This window comes from Equus przewalskii, chromosome 16 (assembly GCF_037783145.1).
Source record: "Equus przewalskii isolate Varuska chromosome 16, EquPr2, whole genome shotgun sequence".
Lineage (NCBI taxonomy): Eukaryota > Metazoa > Chordata > Mammalia > Perissodactyla > Equidae > Equus > Equus przewalskii.
Window position 1 is genome coordinate 29,001,872 of NC_091846.1, and position 23,750 is coordinate 29,025,621.

General features: G+C 40.3%; 1 protein-coding gene and 1 non-coding gene across 5 annotated transcripts in view; both read left to right on the plus strand.

Annotated features, from left to right (window-relative positions):
• The first annotated feature begins 13 nt into the window (after positions 1-13).
• Positions 14-23,750, plus strand: part of ELF1 (E74 like ETS transcription factor 1) — a 108,441-nt gene continuing 84,704 nt past the window's right edge. Inside the window, exon 1 of one of the 4 annotated variants that reach the window (XM_070578423.1) lies at positions 14-580. The gene's annotated coding sequence lies outside the window, so the exon portion shown is untranslated. Of the gene's footprint in view, positions 766-23,750 lie in introns of all 4 variants that reach the window. The other 3 variants (XM_070578432.1, XM_070578425.1, XM_070578433.1) reach the window with 3 other exon arrangements.
• TRNAE-UUC (transfer RNA glutamic acid (anticodon UUC)) lies at positions 611-682 on the plus strand. The gene has a single exon. It is a non-coding gene; the product is annotated as a tRNA-Glu (tRNA).

Below are 23,750 nucleotides of genomic sequence, written 5' to 3' on the forward strand. Positions count from 1 at the left end.
CCCCTCCCCCTACAGGGGCGGTACTCCCGGCTCCTGAGAGGTGGGGTCGCTATAAAGGGGTTGAGGTCACCGAGAAGGGGCGAAAGCGCGACGGGGCCTGAGCTGAAGGACAGATCCTCAAGTCTCAAGTCCCCGCGTCATCCCGCCTGTTCTCTCCCTCACCCCCGGGATCCAGAACCTCCACCCTTCTTCTAGGCTCGCTGGCTCGTGGCCAGGGAGCTCGCGCGCCGCCTCCGCCCCGAACGCAAACAGCTGTTCCCCGAGACGTCGCCGCCCTCAACTTTTGCCAACTAGTCTGCACGCACTTTGACCAGCGGAGCAACCCGGACCCGGAGGTTGGGGGCCGTTGGCGGAGTAAAAAAAAAAAAAAGTAAAACAGCTGGTTTCGAGGCTACGAGTTGCTGGGCTTCGCCTCCGAACTTTCCTGAGGCGGCGGAGCGGCCCCGCCCCGTCCCCGCGACGCCCGCGCGCTCGGGCCGCGCTCGTTCCCTCGTTCGGGAGCGCGTGGGCACGGGCGGCAGCGGCCCGAGTGGCGGCGACGAGTTGAGCCGAGGCAGCGGCCGGCGCTGGCGCTTGTCAGGTGAGTCACCGCGGTGCTTCTAGCAACGCTTCCCATATGGTCTAGCGGTTAGGATTCCTGGTTTTCACCCAGGCGGCCCGGGTTCGACTCCCGGTATGGGAACGGCATAGCGTTTTAATAAACCGGCACGGGGAGACTAACATTTTATTTCCAGTGGCTCCGGCTCTTCCCGCCCTGGTCTCCGGGTGAGTTTGTGCAAAACAAGCTTTAGTGTAGTTGTTAACGGCGCCGTGACCTGGGCTGCGGCTCCGGGAGCCACGAGGGCGGCGCGGGGCCGGCTGGAGCAGCGAGCGCGCTCGGGGTCTCTGTGCTCCCGCCTCGGGCTGGCGGGGCTGAGCCGTCGGGAAGGAGTTTCGCTTTCCCCGGGGCTGCCCTACGGCCCCGGGCAGTCCTTTTCCAGGCGCTCGGGAGGTGATGATTAACTCGGGCCGCGCCTTATCTGCTCCCAGCGCCCCCCTCGGGCCCACACCCTCCTCGGCCGCCCCCTTGCGACTGTCCCAAGTGACGCGGGCGGGTCTGCCCCCTGTCCTCGGGCCCGGGAGCCCGCGCCCGGCTCGTCGCCCTCGTCATCGTCCCCCGGGGTTTACGGGAATCCCCACCCGCTCCCGACACAAAGCAGCCTCCCAGGGGGCGCGCGTCGAGGGCGGGCCGGAGGTCTCCGCGCGGCGGCGTGGCGGCCGGCGAGTCCCGGTGCCCGCGGGCAGGCTGTCCAGTACGCGCGGCTGCCGTCTCCGCCCGAGCGGCCGCGTGTCCACCCGGGCCTCCCGCAGCGGCCGGCCTGCGAGGTCATCCCGGCTGACGTCGGGGGCGCCGGTGCAGCTCCCCCAAACTCCCGCAGGCTCGAGAGCCACCGGCTTGAGTGCTTTTGCTTGGCAAGGCCTCTGGGAAAAGGAATCCTTTTTTTCTTTCTTTTTTTTTTTGTTTAATGTTTTCCCCCTCCTGTAGAGAAAAAAAATCACTATGATGAAGTGTCTTTAAAGAAGAAATTTGACTGTCCAAAGGGTCTAACGTTTTGAGCGGCGCTGATAGAAAATCCTGGGGTGGAGGTGGGGCTTGCAAGAGAGAAAATTGGCCGGAGACTGGCGAGGGGATGTTCTAACAAAGTTTCACTGTATTTTTAAATATAGAAGCCCTGTGTTTATTACAAAGAAGGGGCAGCTGTGTCAGCAGCATGTGAGCTGTAAATGAAACAAAAGCGTTATCTTAAATGGAAGCTGAAATTAGAAAATGGGGTGAGCTGTAATGTTTCGTCTATTAGGCCTCTGGGAGCAAATGAAGGAGGAAAAAGTGGCTCTTGTGGATGGGTTTCTGGTCAGTGCCATTAACAAGAGCAGAAGTTTTGGCTATTATGTGCGTCCCCAAACTGTTTTATAATTTTAATTGCACAGTGAGTTTTGAAATAATCTGTTAATGTGATCTGCGTGGTTCAGGATTAATTACTTTTACATCGTAAATAAACTTCCACGACTAAAATATTTCAAATCGTCTTCATTAATTCAAATATTTCAACATTTACTCTACACCAAGCACCCTCAGATGCTTTTGAAAGTTAACTGATGTTCAGGTTTTTCATGTTAGGAGGTTTGTGGATGGAATACTGAATGGAATCATATCTTGTCCCCGTGATTAGCAGTATGACCTTGTGTAGATCTTTCACATTCTTTGTGCCCTGGGTTTAGAGCCATAAATTCTTGATAATACATATCACTCACAAACTTCAGAAAGAGTTGCAAGAATTGTTGAGCAATTCTTGAGTAGCTAGTGAAAGTGGAAAATTTCGCTTAAAGAGTGGGATCGTGTCATTAGTAAGGAATATTTACTAAAGAATTAGGTCAGAATTTGGAAGGAAAGACGACTCTGCCTTAATCGCCTCTGGAGAGGGCTTAACTCTTGACTTTGCATTTTGTAATGACTTGGTATCTATTGTTCCAAACAATGCTAAAATGGGTGTGACTTTCAACTGAGCATCCAGTAGTGGCAAATAGCTTTACTCTTATGTACTTAAGGTATACTGAGGGGAGTAGTTTTGTGACGATGTCTCTGTCCAAGAGCAGACACATTTATTGTGTACCAGGCGGACAGGGTCAGGCAACATCTGAGTGCAGAAGTGCTACAGGAGCACAGAAAGGAGAAATCAGCTCTACTCTGGGGAGAGGGCAGAAAAAGAGACTTGGAGGAGAGAGTGTTTGTCCTGGACCTTGAAGAACTGGTTGGATTTCTCCTGGTGGGGGATGTGTATCATAAGGCTGGGGTGGAGGGGGGGACAAGTATGAGGCTGGCAAGTAGTCTGGTTGGGCAGGAGCACACAGTGCCTGGAGGGAGAGCCAAGGGAGATCAAGATGGAACCATAGAAGGGAATTTTAACTTGACTAGGTGACAGTTTCTTTTATCAAGGGAGTGGCATTTATGTCATTAGAGTTACAAAAACATTTTTGTCTCTTTGAAAGAACCAAACTTAGCAATAATATGCGAAAAATTCTTGTTTTCAAAGATTCAAATAGTATAGAAACATGTAGAATATTCTGTGCCCATAGTTTTTATGTTTAGCAGTTGAATATTGATTTTTAATTAATATAATGAAGAAAAGCAGTCAATTAATTAGAATTCAGTTTAAAAGAATGAAATCAAGGGGCTGGCCCCATGGATGAGTGGTTAAGTTCACACGCTCCGCTTGTGTGGCCCACAGGTTTCACTAGTTTGGATCCTGGGTGTGGACCTAGCACTGCTTATCAGGCCATGCTGAGGCAGTGTCCCATATAGCTCAACTAAGAGGACCTAAAATTAGAATATATAACTACATACTGGGGAGCTATGAGGAAAAGAAAAAAAAAAAGATTGGCAACAGATGTTAGCTCAGGGCCGATCTTAAAAAAAAAAAAAGAATGAAGTCTAGGTTTAAATTATGAGAATGATCTGCAATGTTCTTATTTGCTTGCTTTATTGAAAATGACCTTAATATTCTAAGACAGAGCTGCTAGGTACTGTCCGTAAGGCATACACCTTAAATTGGTTAAGACTAGGTGATAAATGTGTGAGGATTAATTTATATGTTTGTGTCTTGTTACTCAAATGCCATTGGGGGCCAGCCCTGTGGCCGAGTGGTTAAGTTTGTGTGCTCTGCTTTGGTGGCCCAGGGTTTCGCCAGTTCGGATCCTAGGCGCAGACATGACAGTGCTCATCAAGCCATGCTGAGGCGGCATCCCACATGCCACAACTAGAAGGAACCACAACTAAAATATACAACTATGTACCATGGGGCTTTGGTGAGAAAAAGGAAAAATAAAATCTTTAAAAAAAAATAAATAAAAACACCATTGCTAGCATGTTTTAGGTGTTCTCTCTTGGGCCACAAAATAGAATGCTACTATTGCGTGCAATCAGAAGATATGTGACAGTTCATAAATGTTTGCATAGATGAACACCTGTATTTAAAGAAACATAAGGGATTAAAAAATGATGATGGCATTTTAAAATCCATAGACCTCACCATGGTCTCTGAGGCCCGTTGTTATCTGGCCTCTACTTACCTCCCCACCTTTGTCTCCTACCTTCTCTGCCTTTTCATTTTACTTCAGCCAAATTGGCTTCGTTTTTGTTCTTTGAACATGCCAAACTTGTTCTTTTCTCAGTTTTATTTCTTGCTGTTGCCACTTACTGGAATATTCCCCTTCCTGCTCTTCACATCTCAGGTCAATGTTACCTTCTCAGAGAGGTCTTTTCTGACCTCCCTGGCTATGGACTCCCTTTTCTTCTGGTTACTTTACCCTGTTTTATTTTCTCATTATCTGAAATTAAGATGTTTATTTCTCGTCTTATTCCACTAGAAGTTCCATGAGGGTAAGGATATTGTATGGTGTGTTCTTGTTCTATAAGATTCAAACAATAGTAAAGAAGTTGAAACTCTCATCATTGCTGGTGGAAATGTAAAATGGTGCAGTCGTTTTGGAAAAAAGTTTGGCAGTTCTCTCAAAATGTTAAACATAGAGTTATCATATGACCCAGCAGTTCCACTCGTAGGTACATATCTAAGAGAAATTAAATCCTATGTCCACACAAAAACTTGTACACAGATATTTATAGTAGCATTATTCATAAGCAGAAAGTGGAAACAATCCAAATGTCCGTCAACTGATGAAGAATTAATAAAATGTGATGTATCCTTACAATCAAGTATTATTTGGCAATAAAAAGGAGTGAAGTACTGATACATACCACAACATGGATCAATCTGAGGAACATTATGCTAAGGGAAAGAAGCCAGGCTCAAAAGACTACATTTTGTATGATTCTGTTTGTATGAAATGTCCAGAATAGGCAAATCTGTAGAGAAAGAAGATAGATTATGTTTGGCTAGGAATGGAGAGGGGCAGATACAGGAGGTGGGGAGGAAATGCTGATGTAGGTACAATGTTTCTTTTTAGGGTGATTAAAATATTCTAAATTAGATTATGATGATGGTTGTATACCTGTAAATATACTAAAAAAATGAATTCTCCTCTTTGAATGGGTGAACTTTATGGTATGTAAATTATATCAACAAAACTGTTAAAAAAAGATTGAAGCAATAAAAAGCATATAGAATATTTTGTCTCTACATTTTACATTTATCGTTTGGATGTTAAATGTTTAAAAATAATGATGGAATAATTTAACACTGCAACTCTGGCTCCTAGATAGTCCAGGAATATAGCAAGTCCTCAGTAAATGACTGATGGAGGTTAAGGTATACAGATAATTATGATACAATGCACAGTGTGATAAATGCTCAGAGGGGATTAAGCCACGGGTCATAAGGGTTTGAAGGTCTGCACAATATTACATCTGGATTTGTGTAAAGGGGATGGGGAGAGGCCTCGAGGAGGCAGCATTTCAGATGGGCCTTGAAGGCTGGTGAGGCTTTTGCTGGTGATAATGATGTTGTGGGAGGCAAGGCATTAAGAAGAAAGCAAGCAGGAGCAGACGCACATTAACAGTGGCTAGCACATTTTGGCTGAATTGAGGGTACAAGTAGGATAGGAGTGGGAAATAACGCTGCAAAAATAGATTAGGGTCTGAGCAGACAATGTCAGTGCTGCCAGATCTCCTCTTGTGTCTTTTATCATCCCCCCAACCCCTAATGTGCTTCCTCCAGTGGCCCATGCTTGGGAAGAACTTTATCCTTTACCTGCAGAAAGCTGGAAGAGCCTGGGGGCTTATCCCTCTCCCTCTAACAGCTCTCCACCCAACACTGTCCAGTCAGGAAATAATTTTGGAGCAGGGACTTTGTCTTGTTCCCTTCTGTATCGTCAGCGCTTGGAGCAGTGCTTGGTACTCGGTGAGCGTTCGGAAAATATTTGAATGAATGAATGAAGTTGAAGGTCTATTTCAAGTGAAGTTTATTTTACAAATCCCCTTGACTCATGCAGAACATATAGATAGGAGATTTTGGAAGGTTCTGATTGTGAAGTTGCTTGAATTTGGGATAAGGATTTTACTTAGCTAGGAGAAGGGATTTCTGGTTATATGATGTGTTTTTTGTTTATTTGTTTCTTTGTTTTGTTTTATTTTGAGGAAGGTTAGCCCTGAGCTAACATTTGCCACCAATCCTCCTCTTTTTGCTGTGGAAGATTGGCCCTGAGCTAACATCTGTGCCCATCTTCCTCTATTTTATATGTGGGACGCCTGCCACAGCATGAGTTAATAAGTAGTGTGTAGGTCTGTGCCTGGGATCCGAGCAGACAAACCCTGGGCCATCAAAGCGGAGCGCAAGAACTTAACCGCTACCCCACTTGGTTGGCCCCTGATGAGTGTTTTTTTTTTTTTTTTAAGATTTTATTATGTTTTTCATTTTTCTCCCCAAAGCCCCCCAGTACATAGTTGTATATTCTTTGTTGTGGGTCCTTCTAGTTGTGGCATGTGGGACGCTGCCTCAGCGTGGCTTGATGAGCAGTGCCATGTCTATGCCCAGGATTTGAACCAACGAAACACTGGGCCGCCTGCAGCGGAGCACGCGAACTTAACCACTCGGCCACGGGGCCAGCCCCTGATGAGTGTTTTAATGAAATTAATTTGGTAGTAGAGTGCAGGATGAACTGGAGGATGGAAGGATTGTGTGTTTGGTGTCCACTCCCATTTTCCCGTTCCTGTTCCTGCTCCCACTCTCCCTGGGTTAGGCCTTGACCAAGGACTGGGGTCTCCTGCAGTACAGTAATAAGCTAACAGCTCTCCTTGCCTCTAGTCTCTCCCTGAATCAGGTGGCGGCAGCAGAATAGAAAGGATCAGATAAAAGAGGTGTTGTATATTGAAGGAAAAATTTAAGATGTCAAGAAGTAAATATTGTTAAAAGAAATAAGGAAGTTATGGAGCATAGATTTTTTTGCAGGAAGAGGACAGGGAATTTTTGCCACTGGGGTTGGTCAAACAGTACATTGTTATTGGCCACCTGTATGTATATGTGTGTATGGCTTTTTGAACACGGAAATTCTATGTTGAATCCAGAGACAAAGTTAAGATGGTGAGACTGCCACCCTGTGGACAACATAACTTAGAACTAAAACCCTCAAGAATTATAATGAACATTCATTTGAAATTCACTGTTTTAGTACTGATTATGATTCTTCTATGCTGGTGTATGTGGTTATACTCATTAAACAGAGAGTTGAAATTAGTTTGCCTTCTGAACTTTTTCTGAGGCTTTTAAATAAACAGAATCTCAAATACAATCAATAGCTTAAAAAGTTGCAGAGAAATTCAAGAATGCCTTTTAGATGGCATATTTCTTTGCTTTAGAAATTTCATATCAAGTAGTGTGTTTGTTAAAACATTGTGGCATGTAGTCCTGTTGTAAAATGGTCTTTTGTCCCTTCTATTGTACTAATTTTTTTATCCTATTCTATAATACATATGATATTGTCTTTGAGAGTTCTATTTCTTGAGAAGTATGTGAACCCCCCCCCCGCCCTTTTTTGGTCTTAAGTGAAAGTGGCCTTCCCTTCCCATTTTTTGTATAGTTGAATTTTGTTAGAAATTCCCCATGCTTTGATGAATTGCCTTAATTGTGTTTAGGTAAACAATTTGGATTTTATTATGTTATTTAGAAGGGCAGTCTGCTCACAAATTAAACTCGTAAACTAGCTTGAACCAAAATGAAATGGTGATTGTGAAAGACTTACTTGGTCTCTGCAACTCAGGAAATGGTTTCATCTTGAACTCTGCAAAATAAAACTTCCCAGCAGATGAGCGGTGTACAGACTAATGTCGTAAGTGGTGTGCACACTTGTATCCCCTGAGGTGTCAGGAGGGGTGGGGTAGCCATTTAGTGCTTGAAATTTGTGCTACCAGTAAAGCAGAAGTGGGCTGAAGCAGCTTTCTGAGGTTGGCAAATGTGCGTTCTTTCTGAATCTGATATTGAGGCTAAGGGAGATAATGGAGGAAGTATCAACTAAACCCCTAGCCCCTTAAGTTGCCTGATTCTGCACCTTAGGGACCTTACATTTTGGTAATAGAGACATTCAGTTATAATGTTAATAATTTTAAATATTTCTCTGAGTTTGTTTTTCTCAAAAGTGTAGCATGACAGACATGATAATATACTTTAAATGTTTGGTTTTATTTAACCTTTTCAAAGTAAATGTTTAGGATTGTGGGTGACTTTTCTAAATTATTTTTGGCTATATTTATATCTTACACAGTTGATGTATACTGTGTAATTTTAAGCGAGGTAGACTATGAATGATGAAAATGCACATGTTTATCTGGGTCCATGAGGTCCCTGCCATATGAAAAACAGCATTATTTAGATATTGTTTAAGGAAAGTAACTTTCAAAATACTTCATGGTCTGTTTGCTCCTTTCCTAAGTATTCGGACAAAGAGCCAATAAAGTTAGAGATGTATTTGTTTTCTGACTTTCTTGAATGATTTCATTATCATACTGTTTTTAAAACTGTGACATTGAACTTACATAAAGAAATTTTTAGTTTATTATTTAACGTACACTTAAGAAACTTTATCACACAGTATCTGCCTTTTTATGCTAGAATGGTGACTGTTTTAGGATTAATGCTGGTTAGCATTCCCTTTTACTTTTCACAACTGGGTTCCTTTTCACAAATTTAAGTATAGAGCATTTTGGTCTTTGAAAAGTAATTCCAGCATAGATGACTTGAATTTTGATAAAGCAATAACAACTGTTTCATAAGTTTTGTGTATTGTGTGTGTGCGCACAAATTTTAATAGATCTTTTATTTTTGAATGCAAATTATTCACTATTAAATAAAAAATATGTTTGATTTAAGACCTTTTTTATTGCTTTATTTTAGATCTCTAGGAAGGTGCTTAGCTAGTGACTTCTAGATCCAGAGAGTCCTTCTAGATAGTCTTAAAATTTTATTTGTTATTTAATCTTTTAATTTAGTTAAAGTTTCTTTTGGATTCAAAATCCCAAGTCCAGGATACATTTCTTATTTAGGATGTGTTGATATATTGCTTTATGTGAAGCTTTTTATCTGTTTCCAGGTTTAATTAAGCATTTAATTCAAGCTTTCTAGGTTGTAATGGGATTTGTTTTGTCCTAGCTTTCCTAACATCTGTGTTTATCACTGATACCCTCTTATGCTGAGGGACACAGATGATCCTATTAACTGGAAAGGGTGGGGCCCTGCCACTCAGTCACCCACTGAGAAGAGCAGGCACTGACTCAGTTGCAGGAGTTGAAGTAAAAAGGGAGAGTATGATAGGAAGGGATTGACAGGCAAAGTCCCAGCACACAGGTGGGGCTGCGGTGAGGGAAGTATCCTGATGGAAGGCAGAACATAGGCTTGAGGAATTCGAAACTCCAAGCAGGCAGTTGACATGAGGGAATTTCAGATATGAGTGGGAATGCTTTTCCTTTATTTGTTCTCCTCTGGGTTTTTTTTTTGCCATTTCACATGAACCACAATTTTACTGTTCCTTAAAATCCTGCTTTGAAAGGCTGTTTCTTCTTTTCCATTTTCAATACTTTCTAGAATGTCTTTTGTTAGTTTATGGACCATATTTTAAAAGGGTTTTTTACCACATGTTTGTAGGAAGAAAGAAAGTGCATGAAGTTTATATGAAAGCAAATCCACCACCTCATATTCATTAGGAGGCTACTATTAAAAAACCCAGAAAATAACAAGTGTTGGCGAGGATGTGGAGAAATTGGAGCCCTTGTGTACTGTTCGAGGGAGTGTCAAATGCTGCGACCACTATGGAAAACAGTATGGCAGTTCCTGAAAAAATTAGAAGTAGAATTACCGTCTGATCCAGCAACTCCATTTCTGGCTATATACCTAAAAGAATTAAAGGCAGAGTCTCAAAGTGGTATTTGTACACCCATTTCATAGTGTCATTATTCACTAGAGCCAGAAGTAACCCAGGTGTCCGTTAATGGCTAAATGGATTAACAAAATATGGTATATTCTTAAGTGGAATATTTTTCAGCCTTAAAAGGGAAAGAAATTCTGGGGCTGGCCCAGTGGCACCGCGGTTGGGTACGCACATTCCACTTTGGTGGCCCGGCGTTTGCCGTTTCGGATCCCGGGTGTGGACATGGCACCGCTTGGCAAGCCATGCTGTGACTGGCGTCCCACATATAAAGTAGAGGAAGATGGGCACGGATGTTAGCTCAGGGCCAGTCTTCTTCAGCAAAAAGAGGAGGATTGGCAGCAGGTGTTAGCTCAGGGCTAATCTTCCTCAAAAAAAAAAAAAAAGGAAGGAAATTCTGATACATGCTACATCATGGGTGAACCTGGAAGACATTATGCGAAATGAAATAAGCCAGTCACAAAAAGACATACTGCATGATTCCACTTATATGCGGTACCTAGAGTAATCCAAGTCATAGAGTCAGAAGTAGAATGGCGATTGCCAGGGTTTGAGGGGAGGGGAAATGGGGAGTTGTTTGATGGGTATAGAGTTTCAGTTTAGCAAGATGATAAGAGTTCTGGAGATTGGTTGCACAACATTATGAATGTACTTATTACTGCTGTACTGTACACTTAAAAATGGTTAAGATAGTAAATTTTATGTTATGTGTATTCCACCCCAATTTTTTAAAAAGGCAAATTTGAATTTATATTTGGATATGCAAATTGTAAGAATGTAAAAAGCATATGTAATGAGATTGAAGTAACTAATTTGTATTCAGGTGTTAGGTGCTGGGGGTATAACAATGAAAAAAGCAGACAAGATCCTCATGAAGCTTACAGTTTAGTGGGGAAGACAGACATTGTGAACAAGTAAACAGTGTGTTGAGTGTTATGTACATGCATGACAGGGTGACCCCCACAGAGTAGGTGGAAAGGGCTATATTGAAAATGCTTCCCTAAGGAAATGACACGTAAATAGAGACTAGAAGGGTGAGTAAACATTGGCTAGGAGAGAAAGGAATGGAAAGGGAGGGGAGGCTGAGGAAGTAGCATTTTGCAAATGCTCCGAAGCAGGAAAGAAGGGAATACTTTGGGAAATGAAAGAAAGTCCTGAGGGCTGTATCGTAGTGCAGTGTGATGGGAGATGAGGATGGTAAGTTTCAGGTCGTATGAAGCATTATAGGCCCAAGTTAACGATTTTGAATTTAATCTGAAGCAGAATGGGCAGACCTTCGTGAGTTTTAAGCCAGAGAGTATGGAAGTGGAATGGAGTGGAAGTAAGGAGAAAAGTTATGTATCTTTTTGTACACTGTGGCCTTTAACTATAAATTATCTACTTGATCTGGTGCTTGAATGTCAGAGGGAAAAATGGTTCTATGACATTTAGTTAGAGGATATATGGGTTGCCAAAGCGGCCGGTTAATGTGGTAAAATGTATTTCAAGGGTGAATTTAAGGGAATTGTCAAGGGTAATTGAGCAGAGGTGAGTTTTATTTGTTTACTCTGACTTAATAGTTGAAACCCTAGAAATGGGAATTTGCTCAGGGAGAGTCTGGAGTGAGAAGAAGGCTTTCAACTGAACCTTGAAGACCTCCAGTGTTGAGTGGTGAGGTAGAGGAGGTGGGGCAGAGAAGACTGAGGAAAGTAGTCCAGAATTGGGGGAAAACCAGAAGGGAGCATTTATTAGGTCTAACAAAACAAGTTCTGAAAGTGTTAATTGGGTTTAGCACTGTGTGGTCATTGACTTTAGTTAGAACAGATTCAGTGGCAGAATAGGGGCAGGATTAGATTAGATTAGAATGAGTCAAAGAATGAGTGGGAAATGAAGAAATGGAGTATAGACAAATCTTTGAGAAAGTTTGTCTGTGAAGGGAGTGAGAAAGAATGGTTGATGTGGTTGGGGGGGGGTGTGTGACATTTGGGGTGTCAAATCATAGAGTTTGGCGTTTTTTTAAGGTAAAGCCTGAATTTAAAAAATACCTTGTTTAGGGGCTGGCCCCGTGGCTGAGTGGTTAAGTTTGCACGCTCTGCTGCAGGCGGCCCAATGTTTCGTTGGTTCGAATCCTGGGCACGGACAGGGCACTGCTCATCGAGCCATGCTGAGGCGGCATCCCACATGCCACAACTAGAAGGACCTACGACTAAAAATACACAACTGTGTACTGGGGGGCTTTGGGAGAGAAAAAGGAAAAATAAAATCTTTAAAAAAAACCCAAAAACCTTGTTTAGAGCTATGAAATATTTGAAAAATATATTACACACCTTGCTGATTCCCTAAATAGTATGTGCTAAACACAAATATGACCTTGCCACTGACTTAATCTAGATATGGTATTCTGGGACCATATACATACAGGTGCAGTCAGGCTTGTTGAGGTACGAAGGTCTGTTTGTCACTATACTAATTTCTGGTCATCTGGGCAGTAAAAAATAGAGAATTCTGGGTCCACTTAAGACCTACTAAATTTGAATCTTAGGTGTAGGACTCAGGAGCATGTGCATGTAGGACTCAGGAGTGTGTGTGGGCGTGTGTGCATGCGCACGTGCATGTGTCCTGAGTGCCTGTTTAGATGATTCTCATGCGTCTGTTCTGTGGACTGGCTTTGGAGAATTATTGCCCTAAAAATGCTCTACTTTGAAGTCTTCTGAATGCACTTTAATAGCTCTATCATGAGGATTAAATGAGATATGTATGTCAAGCACTTAGCAAGGGAAGATCTTCAAAACTTTATCTGCCTGTATGATTGAGGTAGTGGTAAAGGTTTTTTGTTTTTTAGGGTGAAACTAGCTTGATCATTTTTCCTGATTATAAAAGTGATACATGTTCAGGATAAGTACTTCTCTAGCTGCTTGCTTTCTTTCTTTTTCTTTTTATTGAGGTAACATTGGTTTATAACGTTATGTAAATTTCAGGCGTACGTCCTTATATTTCGATTTCTGTATAGATTACGTCGTGTTCACCACCCAAAGACTAATTACAGTCCATCACTACACACATATGTCTAATCACCCCTTTCGTCCTCCTTCCTCCCTGCACTCTGAGAGCAGAGGTGCTTCGTCCTACCACATTGCCTTTGTTTGCTCGATAACTTCCTCTGCTAATAGTATTCCTCCCCAGCCTCTTTGTATGGCTGGCTCCTTATCGTTCAGGTCTCACAGCAGCTGTCACGTTTTCAGAGAGGCCATCCCTATCTAAAGTAGGTTTCCTTGGTCACCCTTCATGTCACTTTGTTGATTTCCTTCCTACATGGGCAGGGACTATGCCTCAATTGTTTACCTGGGTCTACAGGTGGTCTGGCCGTATCCTGAGTCTACAGAACAGTGCCAGGCACATAGAAGCAACTTAAATACCGAATAATGAAGAGAAATAATACAAAACATAAAAATCTTACTAGCCACTATAAGTACTGTTAACTTTTAGTTGACCGTTACTTCAGATATTGTGATGTGGACCAGACATGTACAAATGTTGATTGTGCGGTCACATGTACTGTTTGTAACTTGCATATTTCACTTAAATGTATTGTGGAGATTTTTGCATGTCTATACTACTTCGTATAGATAATCATTCTTAACAACTGAATAATATGATATGTTCCATATAATGAGATTTGGTTTCTGTAATATCTGATTTATGTAACAGTTTGTTTCCATCTTTTTACTGTTTTGAACAATAGTGCTGAATGTCTTTCTGTGTCTTTGCATGTGTATTTATTTTGTTAGAATAAATTCCTAGAACTGAAACTGCCCCATGAAAGATACGTTAAGGCTTTTTTTGATTGTGAAATTGCCTTCTGGAATGAATTCTTTTACTCTCATGAGTAGAGTGTGAGACCATTTATTTCCCCTACACCCTCTCTAATTATTTTACTCTTTACTATCTTAATAGGTGAAAAATGGTACCGTTTTTCTGCTCTGAGGTTGTGAGAATTAACATTGTTGAACATCTCTTCTGTTTAGCCACGTTTCTTTTGTGAAGTGCCTGTTCCTGTCCAGTGCCCGTTTTTCTATTAGTGTTTGATTCAATTAATAGTGTTTTTTTCTCCCACATTTTATTATGAAAGTTTTTAAACACACAGCAAATTTGAAATTTTTTAATGAACTCATATACTCGCCACCATGATTTTACCATTAACATTTTATGATATTTGGTTTATCATACATTTATCCTTCTATCCAAAGTAAGTTGCAGGCTGTATTACATGTCTATCTAAATATTTTAACATGCTTATTATTGATTATAGTTTCAATATTTGTTTAGTTTTTTTTCTTTTGAGGTAAAATTTACTTAAAGTTAAATACATGAATCTTTTTTACTTTAAACATTTTACTTTAACTTAAAACAGAATTACATGTTCGTTGGTCAGTCTTTTGATGAAGAGGCCAAGGCTTTTTTCTTTGAGAATAAGCTGACTGTTGCAGTTCTATGTTTTTGTCTTTCTTACACACCCACAATATATGGCCTAAGATTTCTAGTTTTGGTTTTTTAAGTGGAGCAAGAACTTTATTTTTCATAAAGCATTTGCTGAGTTTCAATAAATGTATTCGCCTGTGTAAGTCAAACTGAAGACTAGGTTTGCTATTTTTTTTCCTTTAGGATTTTTTGTCATATCTTCCTCCTAGTTTGTCCTTTGCCTTTGTTTTGGTTATGGTGCTTTTAAATTTTTACGTAGTCAGAGGTCATCCTTTTCCTTATCTTTTTTCTGCCATTTGTGTCATACATAGAAAGACATTTCTTACCAAGTAGTATACAAATGTTTATATTTTCTCTTTTCTTTTTTTTTTTTTTACATTTAACTCTCTAGTTGGAATAATGTGATATAGGGATTTTTTTTTAATGATTAGCAGTGGTTTGAAATCTTTAGCAAATACTGTCTATTGAAAATCTTCCCTTCTTTGTTTTTTTTCCAAAACTAGCATTTAATGTTTTTATTGATGCCATTTTTATTATAATCTGTTTGTATATAGTGTCAGATTTTTTTAATAGTATCAGATCTCTTTTTAAAAATATTCTATTTAATCTATCTATTCCTAGATTTAGTTACCTATATTATTATTTTTCTATGATTCTGAGTTTGTGGGTTAAGTGGGTATTTCTTCAGATCAGATCTGTCTCCGCTGGGACTAAATACCTAATTTAGGGTAGCTTCACTCACATGGCTGGGGCCTCTCTGTATGGCTTTCATACTCTAGTGGTGGCAGAAGCAGGAGCAAGAGAGAGTAAGCCCCTGTGTGCCTATACTTTTCAAGCCTCTGCTTATGTTTTATTTCTTATTATTCCATTGGCCAAAGCAAATCACTTGGCCAGTCCCATATTTAAGGACTGGAGAAGTAGACTCTGCCTCTTGATGGGAGAATAGCAAAGTCATGTTTCATATAGTAAGTATGAACAAATTAGTAGCTATTACTGCAGCAGTTTACCACAGGAAGTAAAGGAGTTAGCTACCTGGCTGTCTAACAGAAAAGCTCCCCAGGCAGTGAGAACAGGCTGTACAAAGACCTGGGGAGAAGAATGCTTGATGTGTTCATGGGATAGCAAGAAGAGGTCAGTGTGACTAGAAGGGAGAAAGCAGAGCTGGAAGTAGTAAGAGATATGATCTAGAGGCTGGGGCCAGGGTAGGATCTTGCAGGTCTTGTAAGCAGTTATGAAGACTTCTTTTTTTGTGAAAAGAGGAGCTATAGGAGGATTTTGAAGCAGGAGAGTGATACAGTCTGACTTATCTTTTTAAAAAGATTACTTCTGGCTGCTGCTTTGAGACTAGATTGTAGGGAGAGAAGAACAGAAGCAGGAAGGCTACTTAGACTACTGCAGTGATGCAGGTAAGAGACAGTGACTTGGGGCATGATAATAATGATGAAGTCGAGTGGTTTTAGGATTCTATGTGTAGGTTGAATCAACAGGATTTCCTGACAGATTAGGTATGAATATGTGACAGAACGAGGAGTCAAGAGCCAAAATTTTTGGTCTGAGCCTCTAGAAGTATTGAATCACCACCAAGATGACTAGAGAAAACTGTAGGTGGAGTAGGCTTTGGAGGGAAGATCAGGAATTCAGGTTTGGCCAGGTTAAGTTTGAGAAGACTGTCAGACATTTGAAGGGAGATGTCAGGTTGGATAGAAGAATCTGGAGTTCAGGAGTGAGACCTGGGGGTGGAAATTCAAGAACATTAAAATACTTAGAGCATTGTATATGTCCAAGAAATAGTTCCTAAAATGATTGTAAATCTAAAATACTTGTAAGTTTTAAAGTTTCGTTTGTATCAATGGTATGGTTTCAAGTATGGAAGAAGAGCAGCAGAGCAGCTTAGCTACAGCTAGAAGGTATCCTTTGTGATGCTAGTAAAATGTGAGTTCAAAGAAGTCCTTATTTGTTCCATCTGTATGGTGTTATGAAACATGAATAAATGAAGCCTGTAGGCTAAATACCTTAGCTGAATATTCCTTTTTACTGAAATGTTTACTAGCTTTGCTTCTAATTTGGGAAGTTTATTGACAGGAGGCTGTCTAAGTAAAAGTCTGAAAGGGACGTAAAACCAAAAGTTGAAGGAGAAGGCCATGATGGGAAAATCAGTCCTAATCTAATGGGGGTTTTTCTTCTTTATGGTTGTCATCTCCTCCCACCCCTTCTCTGTCTCTAATTTTATTCATAGTCTATTAACATTGTGTGATGTTCAGGTGTGAACCCTGGGACTAATCCAGAAGCTGGTCTCTCTTAACAAGTGCAGAGCTTTACTACCATGGACGTGATCCCCCAACAGGGCTGCCAGACAGAGCCTAACCAACCTATTCATCAAATTTGGACTATTCAGGAAATGAGAAAGGGGCTTTGCTTTTTGTGTAATTTAAACTTATAGAGAAATGACCTGAGAATGGTATGGACTGTGTGAAATCAACAGATTTATCATTGAGCCAATATTTAGTTGAACTTCTGAATGTTTTCGTTCAGCAAATATTTATTAAACAACTTTGTGATCAGGAATGCTATCAGGCTGAAATAAATGACCAGTGAGACATGTAAACACATGAAAAAAAAATACAGTGTTCTTCACCGTATTTCGAGCACTGTATATTTGAGCAGAGTAGGCAGGAAGAGTTATGAAGAAATCAATTGGCCTTTAGGTCCCCAAAACTTACCAGAGTGCTTTGCACACTGTAGCAATGCATAAATGTGGGTATGACTGGATAAACAGTGTGATTCATGCATCTGTTAGATCGTTTGCAAAATACTGTGGGAGCACAAAGGAGGATGTGACCAGTTTTTCCTTGTAATGGTGGAGAAGAGAAAGGCTTTGCAGACGATTCACTGGGTGGGGAAGGCCAGCAAATGTGGAGTTAGAAAGCATGACATGCTCTGAATTAATGATTTCAGCAAAGCTGGGATTATAGGCTTTATGTTGGGAGGTGGAATGGCTACAGGTGAGGCTATAATATGGTAGACCAAAATCAAGATGCAAAAATATCTTGTATTGAAGTTTATTCTGTGGGTGCTGGTAGGCTGTTGAAGGATTTTTTTTTTCTTTTAGTAAAAATAAGAAGAAATTCTATGAGAAATTCCTTTAAAAAAAAAAAGACACCATTCTTGAATTGGGAAGTCAAATGTTGATAGAATTTTTAAAGTTATAAACATATACACTGGAAGTGAGCACGGCTAATAAATCATATATTTATGGTAGAATCTGTTTTATCCCTTTCAGGTAACATATATGATCTCAGAGTATGTAAAACCTATACCAGGTAAATCAAACTTAGGCTAAAGTAATCAAAATACGCAGGATGGCCTTGGTTTGCTTTTGAAAGAGAAAGACATAATGTATTTTTGCTTTATGAAATTATTGCAAACCTTACTTTTTCCTAAAGATTCTGGCATTTAATTTTTTTTAACTTACTTTGAAATGATTTTAGCCTTACAGAAGAATTGCATAAATAGTACAGAGTTCCTGTATATTCTTCATCCAGCTTCCACTGATTTTAACATCTTACATAATCACAGTAAAATGATCAAAACTGAGAAATTAACATTGGTACAATACTATTAACTATAGACTTTATTAGGGTTTTCGTAGTTTTCCCACTAATATTATTTTTCTTCTCCAGGATTCATCCAGGATATAGCACATTGCACTTAGTTGTCATGTCTCATTAATCCTCTCAAATCTGTGATGGTTCCTTGTCTTTTTTGACCTTGACACTTTAAAGAGTACTGGTCAGATATTTTGCAGAATGTCCCTCAATATGACTTTGTCTGATATTTTCTCGTGATTATGAACTGGAGTAATGAGTTTTGGGGCTATTGGAGTTTTAAAAAAATTGTTTTATTTTTAAGATTATCGTAAAGTAAAATTGACCTTTTTTATCAGTATACAATTCTGTGAATTTTGACACTTGTATAAACTTGTGTAGTCACCACCATAATGAAGATGCGGAACAATTCCATCATCCCTCAAAACTCTCTCATGCTCTTTCTTTATAGTCACAGCCTCCTCCTAATCCATACACCTACAACTATAGTCAAAACATTGGCTTAGTGAGTTTAAGTAGCCCGAGGTCACACAACTAGTTAGTAGTCGAGTTGAGACTCAAGCATGGGTCATCCACTCTAAAGCCCATGTTTTTGGACTTCATGGGTAGTTGCTAATGTTAGTTTCTTCATTCTCTATTTTTACCAGCGATGTAATTAAGAGAAATTGAAGTTCTTGTTTCTTTAACATATCATAAAATTCCCCTACTTTTCTGTTTATATTTGGTTCTTCTTTTTATTAGAGGGCAAAAATAATAGCAAGGTAATTTTTTTCATGTTGCTGGGTTTTAATCTTCGGGGCTGAGCATTCTATGATTTAGTCCTAAAGCAAAAAGTCAAGCCAAGTAAATCATCAGTCCACAAACAATTATGAATTGACATCTCGTGCATCTGTTAGTGAGAATTAAAGCCATGATACTAAGCTGCTTCTTAATCTCCTTGTAAGCAGGGTCTTTAATTTGTTTTATAGATTAGTAATAAATATCAAATAAAAGTAGACGTAGTCTAAATCAGGCTAGTTTAAAATAAGAGGCTTGTCGTCTAGCATATTGTCTTAAATTTTACTAATGGCAGATGTCTCTTTTTTTTTTAAAGTGTGGAGGTTTGATGTATTAAGATGAGCCTTCCCCCACCCCCATTTATTAGCAAAGTGTAATAAGTGTAATTGAATTTTGGAGGAACTTATACAATTTCTGGTTATTCTGAATATCTGACAATTTTATGTATTTCTTTCAATAAAATACTTTAAAACTTGATGAGGAGACTTCTTTTTTAAATGTAGCCTTAATGTAATTTTTGTTCTCAGTCCTCAAACACTATTCAGAGGGCTTGGAGAGGCTCTAGAGCCATAAAATGTCAGAAGTGAAGTGGATCTTCAAAATGAGCAGATCTCTAGACTCTCCCAATATTTTACAAGAAAAGAAACTGAGATACCGTAGTTGTGTGAAGTAAGTTGTCTAGTCACAGTTGCTTGTAGAAATTCCTGCCCTCAAGTGGATTACTGGTTTATCAATGCAGAGACAGATTGGTACAAAATTAACATCCATACTAAATGGAATGTTCTGGGCAGTAGAAAAGGCACTGCTTTTCTTAAACAACAGCCCTCCCTCCCCCCCCAAAAATCTTTTCTTGCCCTCTCCACAGCAAAATTACTTTCTATCTTTAGTTTTTCACCTCTCGTTCTTTTTTTTTTTTGAGGAAGATTAACCCTGAGCTAACATCTGCCGCCAGTCCTCCCTTTTTGCTGAGGAAGACTGGCTCTGAGCTACCATCCGTGCCCATCTTCCTCGAGTTTATATGTGGGATGCCTACCACAGCGTGGCTTACCAAGTGGTGCCGTGTCCACACCTGGGATCCCAACCAGTGAACCCCCGGCCGCCGAAGCAGAACATGCGCACTTAACCACTGTACCACCAGGCCGGCCCCTCTTGTTCTCTCTTAAGCTCTCTGTAATTAGATGTTTTGTTTGTTTGCTTTTTACTTCTACTGCACCATGAAAACTCTTCTTTCAGAATCAACAGTGACATATGTGTTGGTAAATTCAACTGTCGCTTTTTTCTCAGATTTCATCTTATGTGATCTGTCTTCAGCGTTTGGCACAATTGCTCAGTCCCTCCTGTTGGAAACACTTGAATTCCAGGATGATACCACATTTGCCTTGTTTTCCTGCTACGTTTCTGGGTACTCCTTTTTAGCCTTCTTTCCTAGTTTTACCTCATCTCCCCTACCTCTAAATATTGGAGTGTCCCAAGAGTTTGTCATTGTCATCTTTTTTATCTATGGCTTTAATATCATGTATGCATTAAAATCATATATATGTTAATAACTCCCAGATTTATATATCCAGCCTAGACCTCTACCCTGGGCTTCAGGCCTATGTATGCAACTTCAGGACAATATAACCATTTGACATTTCCATTTGGATAGCTAATGAGCGTCTTAAGCTCAATGTGTTCAAGGCTGAACTCCTGATAATTCCCCAATGCCAAACCATCGCCATCTGTAGTCTTTCCTATCTTGGTTTTGGCAATTGCAGTCTTCCAGTTCCCAAAAATGGAGTTTTGAAGCCTTTGTTTCTTCCACAATCCACTTTCCACTCAAAAATCTTTTTGGATATTCTTCAAAAACATCCATAATTTGATCATAGCTTCCTTTTCTGCTGCCTCCTTTGTCTAAGTCATTATCATCTTTTCTGGGTTATTGCATTGGTTCTCCTTGCTTCCGTCCTTGCCTCTCTGCAGTGTGTTTTCAGCACAGCAGTCAAATCTTTTTTTTTTTCATGAGAGAACTGAATTTTTTTTCTATTTTTATTTTTATTTTTTTAATTTTTATTTTTGTCGGATGTACATCATATTTCAAATTCTGGATACATTACATCATGCTCACCACCCGAACACTAATGATAGTGCATCCCCTCACACGTGACCCTAATCACTCCTTTTGCCCTCCCTCCTCCCCCCTTCCCCAATGGTAACCACCAGTCCGATCTCCAGTGCTATGTGGTTTTTTTTTTTTTTTGTCGTTTTTATCTTCTACTTATGAGTGAAATCATATGGTATTTGACTTTCTCCCTCTGACTTATTTCACTCAGTGTAATACCCTCAAGCTCCATCCATGTTGTCACAAATGGCCGGATTTCGTCATTTCTTACGGCTGAGTCGTAGTCCATCGTGTATAGATACCACATCTTCTTTATCCATTCGTCCCTTGATGGGCACCTAGGTTGCTTCCAAGTCTTGGCGATTGTGTATAACGCCGCAGTGAACATAGGGGTGCAAGTACAGCCATCAAATCTTAAGACTCATCTACTCAAAATGTCTTGAGACACTGAGGCTCTCCATTAGTTTCTAGTACTCTTCCTCCTCCTATTACTCTCCTTATTTTCTATACTTGAACCGCACTGGCCTCCCTGCTTTCCTTGAATATATCAGACAAGCTCCCTGTTAGAGTCTTTGCACAGGCTTTTTTCTGCCTGGAATGTTCTTCCTTAGATATGTCTGCATGGCTAGAGGTCTTTACTCAAATGTAATCTGGCAAATGCAAATCCTCCCTAGCTAGTTTGTCTAAAGTACCATATTCTCCGCTTTGCTGTTTTATTTTTTTCTCCTTTGTCCTCATCACTAGCATACTATATATTTTATTTATATCTTTTATTTTGTTTATAATTAAAATACCGTATATTTAATTTATAATGTTTATCTCTTTCCTTTGCTAGAATGTAAGCACCATGTGGGTAGGGATCATTTATAAACAATGTGTCTTTTTTGTTCAGTGCTGTATATATATATAGCAGGGGTCTAGAGCAGTGCCTGGCACATAGTAGGTGCTCAGTAAATATTTGTTAAATGAAAGTGCCTAGGAGTACCTCACCTCAGTCATTAACTTGACATTGATCAAGTCACCTCTCTCTGTAGATCTCCTTTCCCTGTTTTTTTTTTTTAAAGATTGGAACCTGAGCTAACATCTGTTGCCAATCTTTTCTTTTTTTTTTTTTCTTCTCCCCAAAGCCCCCAGTACATTGTTGTGTATTCTAGTTGTAGGTCCTTCTGGCTCTGCTGTGTGGGAGGCCACCTCACACGGCCTGGTGAGCGGTGCCATGTCCGCGCCCAGGATCTGAACCAGTGAAACCCCGTGCCAGGAGCACAGGAGCCCAACCACTTGGCCCTGGGGCCAGCCCCTCCTTTCCCTGTTTTTAAAATGAGGTTGAATTGGATCAGTGTTGTAGGCTTTGTTAAAACAGCAAAGACTTAAATGTATATAGCATCAAGGTTCCTTGAGGATTTTTATAAGAATCCAGCTGCTTAACAGAAAAGTTTAAAAACCGCTCGACCGGATAGAAGATCTCTAAGGTCTCTTTCAGCCTTGTGATAAGTTCTTGTAATAATAAGTGGGGCTATTGAGGGAAGCCTTCATGCAGAGAAGGCATCTGAACTAAGACATAAAGGATGGATCAGTAGGCGGAGATAAGGGATAGGGTAGGAAATAAGGTATGTACTTTCCAAGCCCAGAGAAGGCAAGCAAATAGGAATGGAGCAATAGGAACGGAGCAATCCGAAGGTTTCAGTAAGGCTGGTGTGTGTGTGAACGAGACAGACAGACAGACTGGGGAGAGGTGAGGAGTAGAGAAGATAGAGTTGAAAATGGGTAAATTGAGCTTAGATTGTGAAAGCCTTGAACACCATGATAAATAGTCTAGCTTTTTATTTTGCCTCTAGGGAATCACATTTTGTTTGTTGTGTGTTTTTCAGCTATGAGTGATGATCACATCACTCAGAGTTGTTCTTTAGGAAGATTTCTCTGATACCAGAGTGAAAGTGAACTGAAAGCAGACAGGTGGTGGTAGGGAAAGGGACATTTAGGGGGGTGTTGTGATATTATTTTTCTCTGATGTGATGCTTTTACCTGAAGAGTAGCAAAGGACGAGCTTAAGTTTCTCTCTAAACTCAATATAAAAAAATAGAGGATTTCGTCTGCACAACAATGAGAGGTTATTGAATAGTAAGGTGACAAGTTGTCTTTTTGAGTTGCTGCAGTGTGCAGAGCACTCACTGCATTAGGTTCTAGAGCTACATGGCCACAGCAGTGGTTCTCATAAGCCTGGCTCTACCCACACTACTGAGTCTGTATCAGGAGTAGGCATGTGTCTTCAAAATCTCCTCTAAGTAATTCAGAGGTTCATCCCTGCTTACAATCCACTGAAGTAAAAAATATATTGTCTCTTTTTTCCCCAGTAATTTTATTGAGGTGATAGTGGTTTATAACATTGCGTAATTTTGCGTGTACATTATTATTTATCAATTTCTGAATAGACTTCATCATGCTCACCACCAGTAGTCTAATTTTTGTCCATTACCATACATATGTGCCCCTTTACCCCTTTTACCCATCCCCTCAACCCCCTTCCCCTTTGGTAACTGCCAGTCTGTTGTCCTTATCCACATATTTGTTACCTTCCACATGAGAGTGGAATCATGCAGTTTGTCTTTCTCTGTCTGGCTTATTTTGCTTAACATCATACCCTCAAGGTCCATCCATGTTGTTGGAAATGGGACAATTTTGTCTTTTTTATGGCCGAGTAATATTCCATTGTATATATGTACCGCATATTCTTTATCCATTCATCTGTAGAAGGGCACTTGGGTTGCTTCCACATCTTGGCTATTGTGAATAATGCTGCAGTGAACATAGAGGTGCATAAATCTCTTTGGATCATTGATTTCATGTTCTCTGGATAAATACCCAGTACTGGGATAGCTGGATTGTATAGTATTTCTATTTTTAAT